Source organism: Leuresthes tenuis, unplaced genomic scaffold, assembly GCF_036924035.1.
Source record: "Leuresthes tenuis unplaced genomic scaffold, fLeuTen1.0.hap1 SCAF_71, whole genome shotgun sequence".
In the NCBI taxonomy this organism is placed as follows: Eukaryota; Metazoa; Chordata; class Actinopteri; order Atheriniformes; family Atherinopsidae; genus Leuresthes; species Leuresthes tenuis.
Window position 1 is genome coordinate 151604 of NW_027325425.1, and position 20494 is coordinate 172097.

The window sequence follows — 20494 nt, forward strand, 5'->3', positions numbered from 1 at the left end:
AATAAGTCTTTATGCTGATGATGTATTACTTTTCCTTCAGAACTCACAAACGTCTCTCACTCACACGATCACACTCATAAATAAATTCTCAGCACTTTCTGACTACTCTATCAATTGGTCTAAGACCACAGTTCTGCCCATTAACTATAGGGACCAGAATATACCTGCGATCACTTTACAGTCAGGAAATATTAGATATTTAGGAATAAACATTTCCTCCAGGCTCTCAGGGCTAACAAAGCTAAATTATGTGCAATTATTAAAGACAGTAGAGGACGATCTCTCTCGTTTGAAGTCCTTACCTATATCACTTATGGGGAGAGTTACAACCATTAAAATGATGATACTACCAAAAGTTAACTATTTGTTCTCAATGATCCCCATAAAACCATCTGCTACTTGGTTTAAGTCACTAGGTTCATGCATCTCCAAATTTCTGTGGAAAAACAAACCACCACGTATTAGTTTAAAAACCCTACAGAAGACCAAGGACAGGGTGGATTAGATTTACCTAATTTTCAGCACTATTCCTTAGCCAATAGGTTACAGTATATATCAAAATGGTTTAAACCTAGCCCAATAGATGAACCATGGATAAATATAGAACAAGCATTGTGTGATAATCTGGAAATCTCTGACCTGCCACTTATTAGTCAAAACGTAAAAAATCACAAATGTTTCAAAAGCATTAACATCAGCACCTCTCTGACAGCCTGGTGGGAATTTCTTAAAATAACATAGTCTTCACTTGTCCCGTGTAAGCTTACACCCATCTGGAACAATCCTGACATCCTGCAAAACAAAAAAATGCTAAACTTTACTCTCTGGAAGATCAAAGGAATCAAACATCTGGAACATATAATCCAAAATGGACATTTTATTTTATTTGATGAGCTCATATCACAACATGAGATAGGCAGCAATAAATTCCTAGAATATCAACAACTTAAGTCTATAATAAAAAAGAAATATATCCTCCACCAACCAGACTTACAACTCCCGATTAGGGTAGTAGAATTTCTAAGCATCTGCACCCCAAAACTACTATCAAAAATATATAAATTATTGTCTAAGATAGATGACACAATGTCTCTACCGTCCTCAAAATGGGAGGCAGATTTATCCATCAGTTCTAGTCATAGCTTCTGGCCACATATATGTTTGAACACCTTCAGAATGACTCGAAATCCTAATTTACAGCTCATACAATACAAAATTCTTCATAGAACACACTATACAGGACAAAGGATGTTCAGGATGGGTTTAACACACTCAAACATCTGCTCACATTGCACAGATAACACACCTGATGATTATGCACACGCTTTGTGGTTTTGTGCGCCTGTCCAGAAGTTCTGGCTTGAAGTCTGTGCGGACCTATCAACATGACTAAAGTGTAGCATTCCTGCATGCCCCACACTGTGCATACTGGGTGACTTAGACAACATCAACGTGGAATTTAGCTTAGCACACATGATCCTCACAGTGTTATGTATAGCAAAGAAAACTATTCTCATGAACTGGAAAGCGAAGAACAATCTGTGTATTAACCAGTTTAGAAATTTTCTTTTAGATTATATTAGCATGGAAACAATGTCTGCTTCCTCAAAACATCAATTGGCTGAATTTAATTCTCTCTGGTCCCTTCTGATTAGCTTGATCACATAGTGGTGGTGGTGGGTTGCTGTCCCGTCGCTCTGGGCGGTTGGGTGTGTGCTGGGGGGGGCTGTGTGGCTTCGGGCGTCTGGTGGTCTCTCGGGTCGTGGGGAAATACAGCAGCCCTGTATTATTGCTTCCTGTGAAATCAAGATACAATGTGCACATGCTGGTTACAAATAAGAAAATACAAACAACAAACAGTTTCTTCCATGGTTCACAGCATGTGTATGATCATCTTCATCGCTGGTCTCAGTAAGGATGTTTCAATCTTCGGTGTCAGAGGTTACTAGCACTTAACACACCGGTGGAGTACAGCTTTTACTGCTGACTCTTATCTTTGTCCTTCCGGGCGTGTTGGTTAGGCTGATGTATGTCAGGGTGGAAGTCATCTACTGGTTCTGGTACCTTCTTACAGTGACTGGCATGAATCCAGGTTGCTCTCTCTGCAACTTTAACAGCTGTGTGAGTGACCAGTAGCACCTGGAACGGGCCTTGCCAACGTTTGGACTTCCAATGTTTCCTGCGAAGTTCCTTCACCACCTGTCATCTGGTTGGAGTGGTGTGTTTTCTGTGGCTGGAAGGGCTGCTTTTACTGCCTGTGAAACTTGAGATAGAACAGTGGAAAGGTTTCGACAGTAAGACAACATAGCATCATCACAAACAGTTGTGGAAGGGAGGGGTCTGGTTACAGGTCCCAATCCCAGGTTAGGAGGTCTGCCAAATAAAATTTCAAATGGGCTGAGATTCACTTGAGCTCTGATTCTCATTCTCATGTAGGTAAGCACAATAGGTAATGCTTTTGTCCATGGCAGACCTGTTTCTTCACAACATTTGGCTAACTTGGACTTTAATGTACCATTTTCTTTTTCCACAGCACCTCCACTCTGTGGATGATAAGCACAATGTGTGCGCAAGGTTATTCCCAGGAATTTACCAACCTCAGTCAATGCAGTGTTTACAAAATGTGTGCCATTATCACTGCTGATCTTCTCTGGAATGCCCCATCTAGGAATGATTTCTGTTTAGCAGTGCTTTAGTCACTGCATTACTGTTTGCATGTTTTGCAGGGAAAACTTCAACCCATTTACTAAACACGTCCACTATTACTAGTGCATATTTCTTTCCTTCAGCTGGTGTGAGTTCAACAAAATCCATCATCAAATGTTCAAAAGGTTTCTCTGGTGGAGGGTGTGCAACTTGCGATGTGTGTAATGCCTTTCCTACATTATGTGTGGCACAAACCATACATGACTGACAGTATTTTTGCGCATATGAACTGAACCCTTTTGTGAACCACTGAGCAGTGAGTGCATTCAGCATCCCTCCTTTTGACACATGGTTCAACCCATGTGTCAATTTTGAAAAATGAGGAAAAAAATGTTTAGGTAGACAGGGTTTACCCTCAGGTCCCATCCAAACACCATCCGTATGAGTTGCACCCACAGAGGACCAAATGCGTCCAGAGGACCAAATTTCATCTGCAGAGGCAAAAGTTTGCAAAGCATGGACATCTGTGAGGGAGTCTTCTGCCTGCAAAGAGGGAAGCAAAAACAGGAAAAAAATTAGCTGCTTGCTTAGCTGCAGCATCAGCTCTGGCATTACCACAAGCAACAGGATCGTCTGAGTTAGTGTGAGCCGCACACTTACAGACCGAGATTGCTGTAGGCAAATGGATCGCATCAAGAAGATCAGAAACCTGCTTGGAGTTCAGAATAGTTTTACCATCTGATTTAAGGAAATGCCTGTGTTTCCACAGCGCACCAAAGTCATGAACAACACCAAAAGCATATCTGGAATCTGTGTAAATAGTGACAGACTTACCAGCTGCCAACTTACAAGCTTCAGTAAGTGCAATAAGTTCAGTAGTTTGAGCGGAGAAATGTTTAGGAAGAGAACCAGACAACAAAGTGTCATGTGAAGAACATACTGCAAACCAAACACAGTTAGTACCTGTGGCTGGATCACGCAAAGCTGATCCATCTACAAAAAGAATCATGTCAGAGTTTGGAAGAGGAGTCTCTAAAAGATCAGGTCGGGGTGTACAAACTTGTTCCAAAACAGCTTCACAGTCATGAGGCTCCCCATCCTCAGGAGTCGGAAGCAAAGTAGCAGGATTCAGAACAGTACAACGTTTAACAGTGACATTTGGCATATCACGGAGCACAGAGGTGTATCTGAGCCAACAAGCAGTTGAAAGATGTGAAGTTTTCTGCTCGAGAAGAATAATGGCAACAGTATGAGGAACCAAAACAGTCAAATTAGCGTAGCCCACAATATCTTGGGAGGCCAGGACAGCTTTCTCTGCAGCTGCAACAGCACGAAGACAACCAGGCAGGCCTGCAGCCACAGAGTCCAGTTTTGCTGAGAAATGAGCCACTGGCCTTTGCCTGCCCCATGTTCCTGCATAAGAACAGATGTCATACAACCATGCTTCTCATCAACTGCCTGTATGAAAGGTTTATGAGGATCTGGAATGCCAAGTGTTGGTGCTGTTTGAAGAGCCAGCTTAAGCTCACTAAAGGCTGATTCAGCCTCAGGAGTCCATGGAACACGATCAGCTGACTGGAGCTGCATGTCAGAACTGCAGCTGCCTTTACCATGGATAAGAGCACCTAAGAGAGCTTCGAGAAAAGAGTAGTTAGGAATAAAGTTCCTGCAGTAAGATGTTATACCTAAGAATGACATAAGCTGTTTTTTAGTAACCGGTTTAGGAATGATCTGAACTGCAGCAACACGTTTAGGAGAAAGTGAGCGCCCATCCTTAGAAATCACATGACCCAAAAAGGTGACTTCGTCCTGTACAAACTGTAATTTAGAAAGGCTGGCTTTATGGCCATAAGAAGGAAGATGTTTCAACAGATTCACTGTCTTTTTCACACTGTTGTTTAGATGGACCACATAAAAGGATGTCATCCACATACTGCAAAAGAGCAGAGCCTGTGGTTGATTGAAGTTAATCCAGACTAGCTTTGAGGGCAGCATTGTAAATAGTGGGACTTTCACAGTACCCCTGGCATAACCGGGTAAAAGTCCAAGATCTCCCTTCAAACTAAAAAGCAAACCAAAATGGGCTATCAGGGTGCACTGGCGACAAGTCAACCACTGAGAAAAACTGTGCATCTGATGTAATTTGAGACAAAATAGTGTGTGGGTTGGGCACAGTAGGAGCATGTGGCTGAACTGCAGCATTCACCGCTTGGAGGTCCTGTACAAAACGCCATTCATCTGGCTGGCCAGCATCTTTAATCTTTTTAACAGGAAACAATGGAGTAAGCACAGGTGAATTTTCAAAAGGAACAATAACGCCTGTTTTCTGAAAAGATTGAAAAACAGGTTTAATCCCTTTAATTGCTTCAGGCTTAAAAGGGTACTGTTTTTTACATGGACAAAAGTCTGATTTAGGGGTGACAATTACTGGTTCACAGCCTTTTATCAACCCCACATCATATTTGCTCTTAGCCCAAAGATCATTGGGCACTTCAGCCAACATGGGTATCGAAGACAAATCTGTTTCAGATAAAAAACATGCTTCAAAATGTGATTCTGTGGTAGGAATTAAGTCCACAGTTCTTTGACAATGCATTGTACTCAAAAATGTTTTTTTGTATGCTGACAATCGTTCAGAAAACATCAAATTTGGATCAGCAGGTGAAACAGTCCACTCCATTTATTTCTGACATGTAGCAACAAACTCTCCCACACCTTGTCACTGCCAGTGTGTACGTTTGGCCAAGGAAATGTGAGGGCGAGTACCACAAACATTAAAAAAATCGAAGTGCTCTGGAGTGAGCGACACAGCCAATAAAGTAGGCGCACATATTTTTTCACTTCTTCTCATAGTCATTGTCAGGCCCCAAAGAAATGTGTGATGTGCAGTGCAAATCAGTAGGTTGCATGAAATCAGAAAGGGGTGAAACTAACACTTCTGCTTCTTCCACTAGTTGTTGTGAAAAAGGAGAGCTGGGAAGTTTCCACTCATAAGCATATGTAAGTGCCGATGAATCAAACTGCACTGCTGTGAAAACTTTGTCAGGCTGTAACATAACCTTAACACCCTCTGGTGTAGAAGTTAAAATAATGCCTAATTTACACATGAGATCACAGCCCATCAGGTTAATGGGACACAACTCTGATAACAAAAATTAGTGTTTGAAGGAGAGCTCATCGGGAGTGACAACACGCAATGGGCATTGTCATTTTCTCCTTCACAACCTGGCCTGAGGCAGACATAGAGTAAACGTGGTTTCCACTTAACTTTGGAGGACAATAAAACTCCCCTGACGTCACTACTGATGAACATAAGTTCCCATATTCTGAGAGAAATATCTTTGCTCTAGGACGGAAATCACAGTCGGCAAGCGTTTCTTCACTACACAGAGCAGGAAAAATGTGTGAGTGTGTTTGTGCTATCACCCATTAGTGGAGGCTCCGCTGCTGCGTGACATCCAGAACCTGCCTCCCACCCTCAGTCAGCCTTTTGCCCAATTTCATCACTTTTCAGCTGTGGACAGTCCTTCTTCCAGTGTCCAGTCTGGCCACAGTAAAAACAAATATTCGGATCATAGCTCTGATCCCACACGTCCACGTCTTCGACTTCGGCCTCGTCCTCTGTTTACACCAACTGCGTAATACATGGTCATGGCTGCCAAATGCAGCTCCTTTTCACACTTGTCCCTTTTGGTTGTCTTACGCGTCTCAATTTGGTTATGAGCATGGCGAGCATATCGGCGAACGTCAGCCAAACGAGGACCCTCACACCATCCCACGTAAATGTTCTTTACTTCAGTGGCGACATCTGGCATGAGGCCTTTAATTATTGCATTGCATGCAATACTCTCCCATGGTCCTGATTCATTACCCAAATCCCTTGGTCTCTGATGACCGCTGTGCTTGCTGACTTCCTCAAGGATGCGGTGTACAAAATCATCAGTCCCTTCACCAGGTTTCTGTTTGCAGGTGTAAATGTGGGACATATTGATTTTGGTTGGAAATTGAGTGGTGATGGCTTGACACAGTCTTTGGTTGGCTGCTTCATATTGAGCGTTATCATTATGTCCTCGTTCACTGTTGGTAGGTCGCAAATCCAGTTGTAGCATACTGGCCTCTATTTTGCAGAGGTCGGACGGTTTGAACTTTTTTGCCAATATGCGACGCAATTCAACCCCAGTCGGGCAGAATTGTGCGCAGAAATCTCGCAACTCGTCAGCAAAATGGGGTCCAGAAATCTCTGGATCTGGTAAGCATTGTTATGCTTCCATGATGTCAGTCTCAGTCCAGGGTCGATAAACCAGTAATGGTCCAGTGGGAACTGCAACTTTAACCATAGGCATGGTTTGAATCTGGTTTTTTTTTTCTCACGTTTAGATCTCTGAAGTCCAGATTGTGGGTAAAGGATTTTTGTCACTTGCGTTAAAAGTTCTTGGGCAGGTACGCTGGAGAACCAAACGTCTTCCTTTTCCTCATCATCAGACCTATGTAGCTGATGTTGTGAGAATGATGGAATTTCTTCCCGAGGGAGGATGGAAGAAGTCCCTTCTTCCCGAGAGCCAGAGGCTTGTGGCAGGGCTGGCTGTTGTTGTTGCAGGCGTTGTGGAGGGCAGGAGTCCAGGTCTGGATCCGGCACAGCTAATACTAAATTATTATCATCATTCCGTCATGGCATTTGTTTAACATTTTCCTTTCTTTCTCTTAATACACTTTATTTTTTCCAAAATTCTATACCTTTCTTACTTCTTATTTAAACTTAATTTTCTTTTTTTTTGCTTCATCTCTTTCTCATATTTGCAAAACTTTTCTTCTAATTTTCTTATTTCTAACATACTAAAAGAACCTTCTGGTGGAAAACCTCTGGACCATATGTCTTTTTCATTTCATCATGCTTAGGTCCCCCGGTAGGGTCAAAAGTCTGAGACCTACTGTTTCCCATTCTCAGACTTGGAATGGGGAAATATATTCCTTCACTCAAAGGACGTCTCCAATGAGGACCTTAATCTGTACTCACACTTCTTCGGAGTACTTCACACTTCTTCGGACTGCTTCAAAAGTTTCACTTACCCATGAAATCTCTGTCTCACTAATGACACAACCGGGAAACCCTCTTTTATTCAAATAAAAACTAAAAAGCAGTCCTATCGTCTCAGACTATCATGTCTGTTTTATGAATTTAAGGGGCTAAAAAGTTTTGTTCTCGTTTTTCTATGATTAACCGAATGTATGTGAGAGTCCAAACAGACAGAAGGGTTACGGCCGAGCGCTGGACCTTCCTACCCGGCTGGGGTATATGTTCTTGTATGTTGTCTGACTGTTTGATTTGAATGTGTTGTGTAAGTGTCCTGTTGAATGTTACATGTTTGGGCTTTGACACGCTTCACTGTGGTTGTTAACTGTGTGGTGTGTCCTGAAATGTTATATGTTTGGGCTGTGTGACATGCTTAATGCTTTTCAGTAGCAACCCACTTATTCATATATAGCAACTGACAACATAAGAAGACATACTTTGATAGTAGTTGTAGAAGTATCCTTATTGATAATAGATAAACTAATTCATAGTGATAGAACAGTAGATGAACAGGTGCCTGCACATGTCTCATGAAAATAAAATGGGTGTATGATTGCTGACGGCAGAGCAATACTGCCAAACTTATGAGTTCTTGTGGCAAACTTGATTCAGTGTCTTGACGTGTATACGCTGTTTCGCTGACTTGTCACAAGAAACAAAGTGTGTTTGATAAGATCCGACCATTTTCTTACGGGAGGATCAGTATGTACGGATTCTGATGTGACTGATAAACCCATTCGTATCTTAAGCATAATCTAATACGTGAGACAACGCCCTGGCACACAATCAAAAAAAAAAAGAGAGAGAGCGGTTTTGTGTCCCCACAGTCCATAATGTAGAAAAGAGAGAAAAAAGCCTTTCTGATTTGGTGTGTGTGCTCACAGTGCAGAGTGTAGAGAAAAGAGAGAAAAGAAAGCCGTTTTGGTGTCACAGGTGTTGTGACTTACACACACACCTTTCTGAATTGAGAAAGGAAATTATTTTAGAGAAAGCACTAGAGTTTAGATCCCACATTTGTTGATAGGCATTCATTTAATTTTTCTTTTAATCAGTTTTAAAGTGAATACTAACTGAGAAATGAAAAAGGTGAAGAGTTTAGAAGCTTGGTTCAAGAGCAAAACTTGGTTTGTGATCAGCTGAGTCTCTAAACAGAACAGCAAAGGGCTTCATCGAACATTTAAAAAAGATTCAGATTGTTAGAATATCCAGAATTTATAGGAATGGTGGTGATTACTCTTATTTTCTAGAATGGAAATAACTGCACCATGTCTGTTTTATGAATTTAAGGGGCTAAAAAGTTTTGTTCTCGTTTTTCTATGATTAACCGAATGTATGTGAGAGTCCAAACAGACAGAAGGGTTACGGCCGAGCGCTGGACCTTCCAAAAAAGATGAGACAGGCTGGACCTGTGCCATACTAGTTAAGACCTGCCTGTGGATAACAGGTTCATTAAACTCTCACATACACAAACTCACACACGTTCGCACACATACACCCATTCACACACACATTCTTGAACTTGCTGCAAGATTAAACATTTGCATTAACTGACTCCAGCAACTCTGAGTCTCATTGAGAGACTTTTCTCAACAATTGGGTCCTCAAACCAGATCTCAACGTTTTTTCCGCTTTCCAGGGTCGGAGCTGAAACCGTGCACGGGGGAGTCCAGTACTCCTAATGAAAGACCCCCTGCTGAATTGCGGTAATTAGGGGCAAGTGTCCACTGAAAGGGGGAAACAGGGACAAGATCGTACTTTTGAATCAATGGCCAGAAGCCATTGGCAGTGCAGGCATCAACAATAATGGTGTTATTTCACCCATTAACACTTAAGGTACCTCATGCAGTGGCTGTGATATGGTTACTTAACAAAATATCTTTACCAGACATCTCTCCTACATAACAGTTCTTCTTTCACAGCCACACCTTGTTGTCGAGAGATGTGCTACACTTAATCCATCCACACTGCTACCTACCCCACAGATGGAAAGCCTCATGATTGCATGTCAGAAATAACCATCAGTGTTTTACCCAGGCCAGACTTAACTGATATACGTTATGAAAATGCAGAAATAACTATATTTATTCAACAGGTCAAGCAAAAAACCCTGATGGCACAAATGCTACAGGATTTGCAGTAGTAACAGAAACTGAAGTTTTCTTAAAACAACCACTACCAAAAAATTACTCTGTTCAAGCAGTCGAATTGGTAGCTTTAACTGAAGCTTGTAAATTAAATAACAAAAAGGTTGTTAACGTTTACACTGACAGTCAGTATGCCTTCTCAACTGTACATGTGTTAACACAGCATTGGAAAAACAGGTATGTTGACATCCACAGCTAAATGTATAAACTACAAATATTTTAGCATTTTTAGATGTTATTCAATTGCCATCTACAATAGACTCGTATGAATGACCGGAAGGAAAACCATACTGCCCAAGAATTTGTTTAAATATGCTGCAGTATTGAGCCACGGACCATGTCATGTCTCAACAGGAGGGATGGAAGCAATAATGAACCAGGTTTTTACAGCATATGGTTTTACTAATTATTAAAAACATTTTTTTAGAATAAATAAATGAATAAAGTTTTGTCTAGCAGGTCAAATATGTGCAAAATACATTCCACAGGGCAATCTAAGACCAAAACGAAGATAATTCCCTAAGCCAGTGTATCTTTTTCAACATATTTGTTTGGATTTCATTATTTCATTATTTTGTAGATTTCATTGAACTAAATTAATGTTAAGGGAAACGATTCTGCTCAGTGACAACAGAGGTTTTTACCAAATGGTCTGAAATATTTCCATGTGCACAAGCAGATGCACTCTCAGTAGCAAAATCACGCGTAAAATAACTCATTTCTAGATTTGAAATTCCTGAAAAGATCTTCAGTGATAATTTGACACACTTTGTAAACAATGTCATCTCACTGATGGCAAAGAACTTAAAATAGACCTTAGAAACCACTGTGATATAGAAGGTTTCGCTAACACATTGGAATTGTTTTACTATTTACATATGCATGTGCAGTGAAGAATTGCTTGCTGCTGATAAATGCAAAGAAGAACAGCTTACACATAAATGCTCACATATAGGCTGCTGAATGCAATGAAGACCTGCTTATCCAGTAAAGTTCAATGTCAATGTGTAATATTCAATTAGGATTTGCAAAACAGTGAAGTTAAACAATGAATGGGTCCATAGTCGGTATGAGAAGACTACAGGAATATTTACCTGGGTGTACGTTCAAACAGAGATGAGAAAATTGCGATAAATTATTGTTTGTTTGTTTGTTAGTATGTATATGAATGTTATGTGTATAAACTGTGTTGAGTTGTAGTTACTCAGTAGTGTCTCAGTGAAACAACCGACGGGGGAAGCCTTGCGGTGACAACAAAAGCAGTGTTTTACTGATCAGTCAAGTTGCTCCAGTGTACTCCATACAAACTGGTTGGCTACTGAAGGGATAGAAAATGGGGAATACTTGTTTTAAAGCAAACAAGGAATTAGATGGGAAAAATACATGTTTTAACGGGACCCAGACAATATTAAATACTCAGACAGATGGGAGAAGAAGTGTAGTTTTGTAGGAAATCACAAAATTATTACATAAAATGAGTGAAATCAATTGAAGAATGCCTTTCTGAAGAGCTGTTTACCACAGATGAGCAGCTTTGCGACCAAGCACATTGTAGATCGCTTTACTGCCAAAATGATCTAGTTTAATGGATTGGTTTAGACATTTATAACAGCATTTTAAGAACAAAGAGAGAAACAAAAAGGGACAACGCTTCATGGTGGAAGGTGATGTATAAATAACTGTGTATATGATGAAGGAGAGACCATTTGAGCAGCACAGCCATTTCGCAGCACAGGGACAGCAGTCCAAGTTAAAGGATCTCCCATGTGGTATCACCTGTCACACTGTGTCAAGGCATCAAAAGAAGAAAAAATCACCAAACTCAAGGACAAAGAGACGAAGACTCCGGTGAACGAAGAGAGAGGACTTACAAACCAGAAATACAAAAGGATGCTCGATATCAAGATCCAGAAGAAGAGGCTAACAATGCCACGAACACTTACGATGCTGGGAATGATGCCAGCAATGAACAGAGAAGAAGATTCAGTGTCATCAATCTGCAACACGTGCCTCTAATGAGGGGGTGAATATAGAATCCTCAACGATTACAACGTCTCTGGGAACTGTGACAACAACAAGGTTTAAACCATTTTGATATATATTGTAACCTATTGGCTAAGGAATAGTGCTGAAAATGAGGTAAATCTAATCCACCACTGTCCTTGGTCTTCTGTAGGGTTTTTAAACTAATACGTGGTGGTTTGTTTTTCCACAGAAATTTGGAGATGCATGAATCTAGTGACTTAAACCAAGTAGCAGATGGTTTTATGGGGATCATTGAGAACAAATAGTTAACTTTTGGTAGTATCATCATTTTAATGGTTGTAACTCTCCCCATAAGTGATATAGGTAAGGACTTCCAACGAGAGAGATCGTCCTCTACTCTCTTTACTAATTGCACATAATCCATCTGTACTTATCAGTTTAATATGTGATATGTCTATGCAAGGACTACATATTAAATGGATTTTTATCAATAGGAGTTGAAAAAGGAGCTTGCTCCGTTCACTCCAAGCATCGACCCGGTACTGCAGTGCCGCTGGGAACGGTGCGCTCTCCTCTGCTCTTGTGAAAAAGCTAACAGCGGTGCAGGATGGAAGTTTCTTTTAGTCTGCTGAGAAAAGAGAGTGAATGCGAAGTAGACTTTAACACGGCTCTGGGAGCGAGCCGAGTGCGGGCTAACCAGGAGAAATGCTTGAAAGAAACGCGACACCGAATGAGCGGTCAGAACAAAGCCTCAATACGGTGTTCCTGTGGTGTTTTTATAAAATGCGGTGAAAATAAAGGTGTGAATGCCCCATAGAAAACTAAAAGGTGGAGCGGAAGTGTTCGGCTGCAAGAAGGTGTGAATGTCCGACTATATTTGGTGAAAAGCAGGTGAAGCAAGGTCTGAATGCCCAACCTTACATAATCAAAAGCGAGATCAGAGGTTTTTGGCTGCAATAAGGCCATAGTTTGCCAAAAGCGGGTAAGGTGCGAATGACCGACTAAATATCAACAAAAGTGGGGGCGGAGGTCTTCGGATGCAAGTGGGTGTGAATATCCCACCATACAAGTATGGTGGAGAGGAAGCTGTGAATGGCCGACCATAGTTTGCAAAAAGCGGGTGAGAAAAGGTGCGAATGTCCAACCATACATGATCGAAACAGGGTGTTTGGCTGCGACAAGGTGTGAATGTCCACCCATAATTAATGAAAAGCGGGCAACAAGTAGGTTCGAATGCCATACCATACATCATCAAAAGCAGGAGTGGATGTGTTTGGCTACAAGAATGTTTGAATGTCCGAGCATAGTTTGTAAAAAGCGGGTAAGAAAAGGTTCGAATGCCCGAACATACACCATCAAAAGAGGGAGCGGAGGTGTTCCGCTGTAAGACGGTGTGAATGTCCGACCATAGTTGGTAAAAAGTGGGTATGAAAAGGTGCGAATGCCCAAATTCGGCTGCAAAAAACTGTGTTCGGCTGCAAAAAGGTGTGAATGTTCGACTAAAGTTTGTAAAAAGCGGGTAAGACAAGGTGCGAATGCCTGACAATGTATGATCAAAAGCGGGAGCGGAGGTGTTCAGCTGCAAGAAGGTCTAAATGTCCATAATTAATTGCTAGAAAACATGAAAGAAAATTTTCGAAAATCAATCCGCACATGATCATAAGTGGGAGAGGAGGTGTTCAGCTGCAAGAAGGTGTGAATATCCTACCATAATTGCTGAAAAATGTGTTAGAAACGGTAAGAATCCCGGACCATACCTCATCAAAAGCTAGAGAGGTGGTGTTCGGCTACAAGTAGGTGTGAATGTCTGACTAAAGTTCAAATATATTAACAAAAGCGGGAGGAGAGGTCTTCGGATGAGTGGTTGAGAATTTCCAACCATAATCTATAAAATGCGGTGAAAAAAAAGGTGTGATAGAAACCTAAAAGGTGGAGCAGAAGTGTTCGGCTGCAAGAAGGTGTGAATGTCCATCTATAGTTGGTGAAAAGCAGGAAAAGCAAGGTCTGAATGCCCAATCTTACATCATCAAAAGCGAGATCAGAGGTGTTTGGCGGCAAGAAAACGGGTAAGGTGTGAATGACCGACTAAATATCAACAAAAGTGGGGGCGGAGATCTTCGGATGCAAGTGGGTGTGAATATCCCACCATACAAGTATGGTGGAGAGGAAGCTGTGAATGGCCGACCATAGTTTGCAAAAAGCGGGTGAGAAAAGGTGCGAATGTCCAACCATACATGATCAAAACAGGGAGCGGAGGTGTTTGGCTGTGACAAGGTGTGAATGTCCACCCATAATTAATGAAAAGCGGGCAACAAGTAGGTTCGAATGCCCAACCATACATCAACAAAAGCAGGAGTGGATGTGTTTGGCTACAAGAAGGTTTGAATGTCCGAGCATAGTTTGTAAAAAGCGGGTAAGAAAAGGTGCGAATGCCCGACAAAGTATGATCAAAAGAGGGAGTGGAGGTTTTCGGCTACAAGGTTTGAATGTCCGACCATAGTTTGTAAAAAGCGGGTAAGAAAAGGTGCGAATGCCCGAACATACACCATCAAAAGAGGGAGCGGAGGTGTTACACTTGAAAGACGGTGTGAATGTCCGACCATAGTTGGTAAAAAGTGGGTAAGAAAAGGTTCGAATGCCCGAATATATACCATCAAAAGCGGAAGCGGAGATGTTCGGCTGCAAGAAGGTGTGAACGTCCGACCAAAGTTTGTAAAAAGCAGTTAAGAAAAGGTTCGAATATCCAACCAAACATAATCAAAAGTGGGAGCAGAGCTGTTCGACTGCAAGTAGGTGTGAATATCCACCCATAATTCCTGAAAAATGGGTAAGAAAAGGTGCGAATGCCCAACCATACATCATCAAAAGAAGAAGTGGATGTGTTCTGCTACAAGAAGGTTTGAATGTCCGACCATAGTTTGTAAAAAGCGGGTAAGAAAAAGTTCGAATGCCCGAACATACACCATCAAAAGAGGGAGCGGAGGTGTTCCGCTGTAAGATGCTGCGAATGTCCGACCATAGTTGGTAAAAAGCGGGTAAGAAAAGGTTAAAAAACCGGACTGTACACAATCCATAGCGGGAGCGGAGTTGTTCGGCTACAAGAAGGTGTGAAAGTCCGACCATGGTTTGTAAAAAGCGGGTAAGACAAGGTGCGAATGCCCGACAATGTATGATCAAAAGAGGGAGCGGAGTGTTTCGGCTGCAAGGTCTGAATTTCCAACCATAATTTGTAAACACCGTTGAAGAAAAGGCTCGAAAGCCCGACTATACACCATCAAAAGCGGGAGCGGAGGTGTTCAGCTGCAAGAAGGTCTGAATGTCCACCAATAATTACTGAAAAATGGGTAAGAAAAGGTGTGAATGCCCAACTATACATCATCACAAGCAAAAGTGGATGTGTTCGGCCACAAGAAGGTTTGAATGTCCGACCATAGTTTGTAAAAGGCGGGTAAGAAAAGGTTCGAATGCCCGAACATACACAATCAAAAGAGGGAGCGGAGGTGTTTCACTGCAAGAAGGTGTGAATGTCCGAGCATAGTTTGTAAAAAGTGGGTAAGAAAAGGTTCGAATGCCAGAACATACACCATCAAAAGAGGGAGCGGAGGTGTTCCGCTGTAAGAAGGTGTGAATGTCCGACCATAGTTTGTAAAAAGCGGGTAAGAAAAGGCTAAAATACCCAACTCTACACAATCAATAGCGGGAGCGGAGTTGTTCGGCTAAAAGAAGGTATGAAAGTCCGACCATGGTTTGTAAAAAGCGGGTAAGAAAAGGTTCGAATGCCAAAATATACACCATCAAAAGCGGAAGCCGAGGTGTTCGGCTGCAAGTAGGTGTGAATGTCAGATCATAATTTGTAAAAAGCTGATGAGAAAGGTGTGAATGACCAACAATAATTGCTGAAAAATGTGTTAGAAAAGGTAAGAATGCCGGACCAGTCATCATCAAAAGCGGGAGAAGAGGTGTTCGGCTGCAAGAAGCTGTGAATGTCCAGCCATAATAACTCAAAAACGGGTAAGAAAAGGTAGTATTGCCAGACCATAAATGATCAAAACAGGGAGTGGAGGTGTTCCGCTGTAAGAAGGTGTGAATGTCCCACCATAATTGGTAAAAAGCGGGTAAGAAAAGGTTAAAATACCCGACTGTACACAATCAATAGCGGGAGCGGAGTTGTTTGGCTACTAAAAGGTGTGAAAGTCCGACCATGGTTTGTAAAAAGCGGGTAAGAAAAGGTGCGAATGCCGGACAATGTATGATCAAAAGAGGGAACGGAGGTTTTCGGCTGCAAGAAGGTCTAAATGTCCAACCATAATTTGTAAAAACCGGGGAAGAAAAGGCTCGGAAGCCCCACTATACACCATCAAAAGCGGGAGCGGAGGTGTTCAGCTGCAAGAAGGTCTGAATGTCCATCAATAATTGCTAGAAAAAATGAAAAAAAATGTTCGAATATCCAACCGCACATGATCATAAGTGGGAGAGGAGGTGTTCAGCTGCAAGAAGGTGTGAATGTCCACCCATAATTCCTCAAAAATGGGTAAAAAAAAAGGTGCGAATGCCCAACCATACATCATCAAAAGCAGGACTGGATGTGTTCGGCTACAAGAAGGTTTGAATGTCCGAGCATAGTTTGTAAAAAGCGGGTAAGAAAAGGTTCGAATGCCCGAACCTACACCATCAAAAGAGGGAGCGGAGGTGTTCCGCCATAAGAAGGTGTGAATGTCCGACCGTAGTTGGTAAAAAGCGGGTAAAAAAGGTTAAAATACCCGACTGTACACAATCAATAGCGGGAAGGGATGTGTTCGGCTACAAGAAAGTGTGAAAGTCCAACCATGTTTTGTAAAAAGTGGTTAAGAAAAGGTGCGAATGCCCGACAATGTATGATCAAAAGAGGGAGCGGAGGTTTTCGGCTGCAAGAAGGTCTGAATGTCCAACCATAATTTGTAAAAACCGGGGAAGAAAAGGCTCGAAAGCCCGACTATACACCATCAAAAGCGGGAGCAGAGGTGTTCAGCTGCAAGAAGGTCTCAATGTCCATCAATAATTGCTAGAAAACATGAAAGAAAATTTTCGAATATCAAACCGCACATGATCATATGCGGGAGAGGAGGTGTTCAGCTGCAAGATGGTGTGAATGTCCACCCATAATTCCTGAAAAATGGGTAAAAAAAGGTGCGAATGCCCAACCATACAACATCAAAAGCAGGTGTGAATGTCAGATCATAATTTGCAAAAACCTGATGAGAAATGGTGAGAATGCCCGACTATACACCATCAAATGCGGGAGCGGAGGTGTTCGGCTGTGAGTAGGTGTGAATGTCCGACCATACTTGCTGAAAAATATGACAAAGCAGTTTTCACTTGGTTTGAGTGAAGGAATTCATTTTATATCAAAATCCGAAATTGTGTAGAACTCGTGGAAATAAGTTTATTCTCGGATTCCTAAAGGTTTAGTGTTGTTCTTTGGTATACTGCAAAGTAATACTTTCTATTTTGTTGAAACCGATTCAGACATGGATAAATATGAAGGACAAAGCAGTTTTAACTTGGTTTGAGTGAAGGAATTCATTTTATATCAAAATCCAAAATTGTGTAGAACTGGTGAAAAGAAGCTTATTCTCGGATTCCTAAAGGTTTAGTGTTGTTCTTTGGTATACTGCAAAGTAATACTTTCTATTTTGTTGAAACCCATTCAGACATGGATAAATATGAAGGACAAAGCAGTTTTAACTTGGTTTGAGTGAAGGAATTCATTTTATATCAAAATCCAAAATTGTGTAGAACTGGTGAAAAGAAGCTTATTCTCGGATTCCTAAAGGTTTAGTGTTGTTCTTTGGTATACTGCAAAGTAATACTTTCTTTTTTGTTGAAACCTATTCAGACATGGATAAATATGAAGGACAAAAGCAGTTTTAACTTGGTTTGAGTGAACGAATTCATTTTATATCAAAATCCGAAATTGTGTAGAACTCGTCAATCGACGCTTATTCTCGGATTCCTGAAAAGGTTTAGAGTTGTTCTTTCCTATCCTGCAAAGTACAACGTTCTTTTTTGTTTAAAGCTATTTAGACATGAATAAATATGAAGGACAAAGCAGTTTTAACTTGGTTTGAGTGAAGGAATTCATTTTATATCAAAATCCGAAATTGTGTAGAACTCGTGAAAAGAAGATTATTCTCGGATTCCTAAAGGTTTAGTGTTGTTCTTTCCTATCCTGCAAAGTACAACGTTCTTTTTTGTTTAAAGCTATTATGACATGGATAAATATGAAGGACAAAGCAGTTTTAACTTAATCGGTTTCAACAAAATAGAAAGTATTACTTTGCAGTATACCAAAGAACAACACTAAACCTTTAGGAAATCCTTCACTCAAACCAAGTGAAAACTGCTTTGTCATATTTTTCAGCAAGTATGGTCGGACATTCACACCTACTCACAGCCGAACACCTCCGCTCCCGCATTTGATTATGTTTGGTTGGATATTCGAACCTTTTCATACCCACTTTTTACCAACTATGGTCGGACATTCACACCTTCTTATGGCTGAACACCTCCGCTCCCTCTTTTGATGGTGTATGTTCGGGCATTCGAACCTTTTCTTACCCGCTTTTAACAAACTATGCTCGGACATTCAAACCTTGTAGCCGAACACATCCAGTCCTGCTTTTGATGATGTATGGTTGGCCATTCGAACTTTTTCTTTGTGTAGAACTCGTGGAAACCATTCGAACCTTTTCTTACCCGCTTTTTACCAACTATGGTCGGACATTCGCACCATCTTACATGCTACTTGGTTTAAGTCACTAGGTTCATGCATCTCCAAATTTCTGTGGAAAAACAAACCACCACGTATTAGTTTAAAAACCCTACAGAAGACCAAGGACAGGGTGGATTAGATTTACCTAATTTTCAGCACTATTCCTTAGCCAATAGGTTACAGTATATATCAAAATGGTTTAAACCTAGCCCAATAGATGAACCATGGATAAATATAGAACAAGCATTGTGTGATAATCTGGAAATCTCTGACCTGCCACTTATTAGTCAAAACGTAAAAAATCACAAATGTTTCAAAAGCATTAACATCAGCACCTCTCTGACAGCCTGGTGGGAATTTCTTAAAATAACATAGTCTTCACTTGTCCCGTGTAAGCTTACACCCATCTGGAACAATCCTGACATCCTGCAAAACAAAAAAATGCTAAACTTTACTCTGTGGAAGATCAAAGGAATCAAACATCTGGAACATATAATCCAAAATGGACATTTTATTTTATTTTATGAGCTCATATCACAACATGAGATAGGCAGCAATAAATTCCTAGAATATCAACAACTTAAGTCTATAATAAAAAAGAAATATATCCTCCACCAACCAGACTTACAACTCCCGATTAGGGTAGTAGAATTTCTAAGCATCTGCACCCCAAAACTACTATCAAAAATATATAAATTATTGTCTAAGATAGATGACACAATGTCTCTACCGTCCTCAAAATGGGAGGCAGATTTATCCATCAGTTCTAGTCATAGCTTCTGGCCACATATATGTTTGAACACCTTCAGAATGACTCGAAATCCTAATTTACAGCTCATACAATACAAAATTCTTCATAGAACACACTATACAGGACAAAGGATGTTCAGGATGGGTTTAACACACTCAAACATCTGCTCACATTGCACAGATAACACACCTGATGATTATGCACACGCTTTGTGGTTTTGTGCGCCTGTCCAGAAGTTCTGGCTTGAAGTCTGTGCGGACCTATCAACATGACTAAAGTGTACCATTCCTGCATGCCCCACACTGTGCATACTGGGTGACTTAGACAACATCAATGTGGAATTTAGCTTAGCACACATGATCCTCACAGTGTTATGTATAGCAAAGAAAACTATTCTCATGAACTGGAAAGCGAAGAACAATCTGTGTATTAACCAGTTTAGAAATGTTCTTTTAGATTATATTAGCATGGAAACAATGTCTGCTTCCTCAAAACATCAATTGGCTGAATTTAATTCTCTCTGGTCCCTTCTGATTAGCTTGATCACATAGTGGTGGTGGTGGGTTGCTGTCCCGTCGCTCTGGGCGGTTGGGTGTGTGCTGGGGGGGGCTGTGTGGCTTCGGGCGTCTGGTGGTCTCTCGGGTCGTGGGGAAATACGGCAGCCCTGTATTATTGCTTCCTGTGAAATCAAGATACAATGTGCACATGCTGGTTACAAATAAGAAAATACAAACAACAAACAGTTTCTTCCATGGTTCACAGCATGTGTATGATCATCTTCATCGCTGGTCTCAGTAAGGATGTTTCAATCTTCGGTGTCAGAGGTTACTAGCACTTAACACACCGGTGGAGTACAGCTTTTACTGCTGACTCTTATCTTTGTCCTTCCGGGCGTGTTGGTTAGGCTGATGTATGTCAGGGTGGAAGTCATCTACTGGTTCTGGTACCTTCTTACAGTGACTGGCATGAATCCAGGTTGCTCTCTCTGCAACTTTAACAGCTGTGTGAGTGACCAGTAGCACCTGGAACGGGCCTTGCCAACGTTTGTGCTTCCAATGTGAAGTTCCTTCACCACCTGTCATCTGGTTGGAGTGGTGTGTTTTCTGTGGCTGGAAGGGCTGCTTTTACTGCCTGTGAAACTTGAG

The 20494-nt window shown here is 41.3% G+C and overlaps 1 pseudogene; it reads left to right on the forward strand.

The window, feature by feature from the left end:
- The first annotated feature begins 12243 nt into the window (after window positions 1–12243).
- LOC140286070 (U2 spliceosomal RNA) lies at window positions 12244–12420 on the forward strand (annotated as a pseudogene).
- Window positions 12421–20494: the final 8074 nt, after the last annotated feature.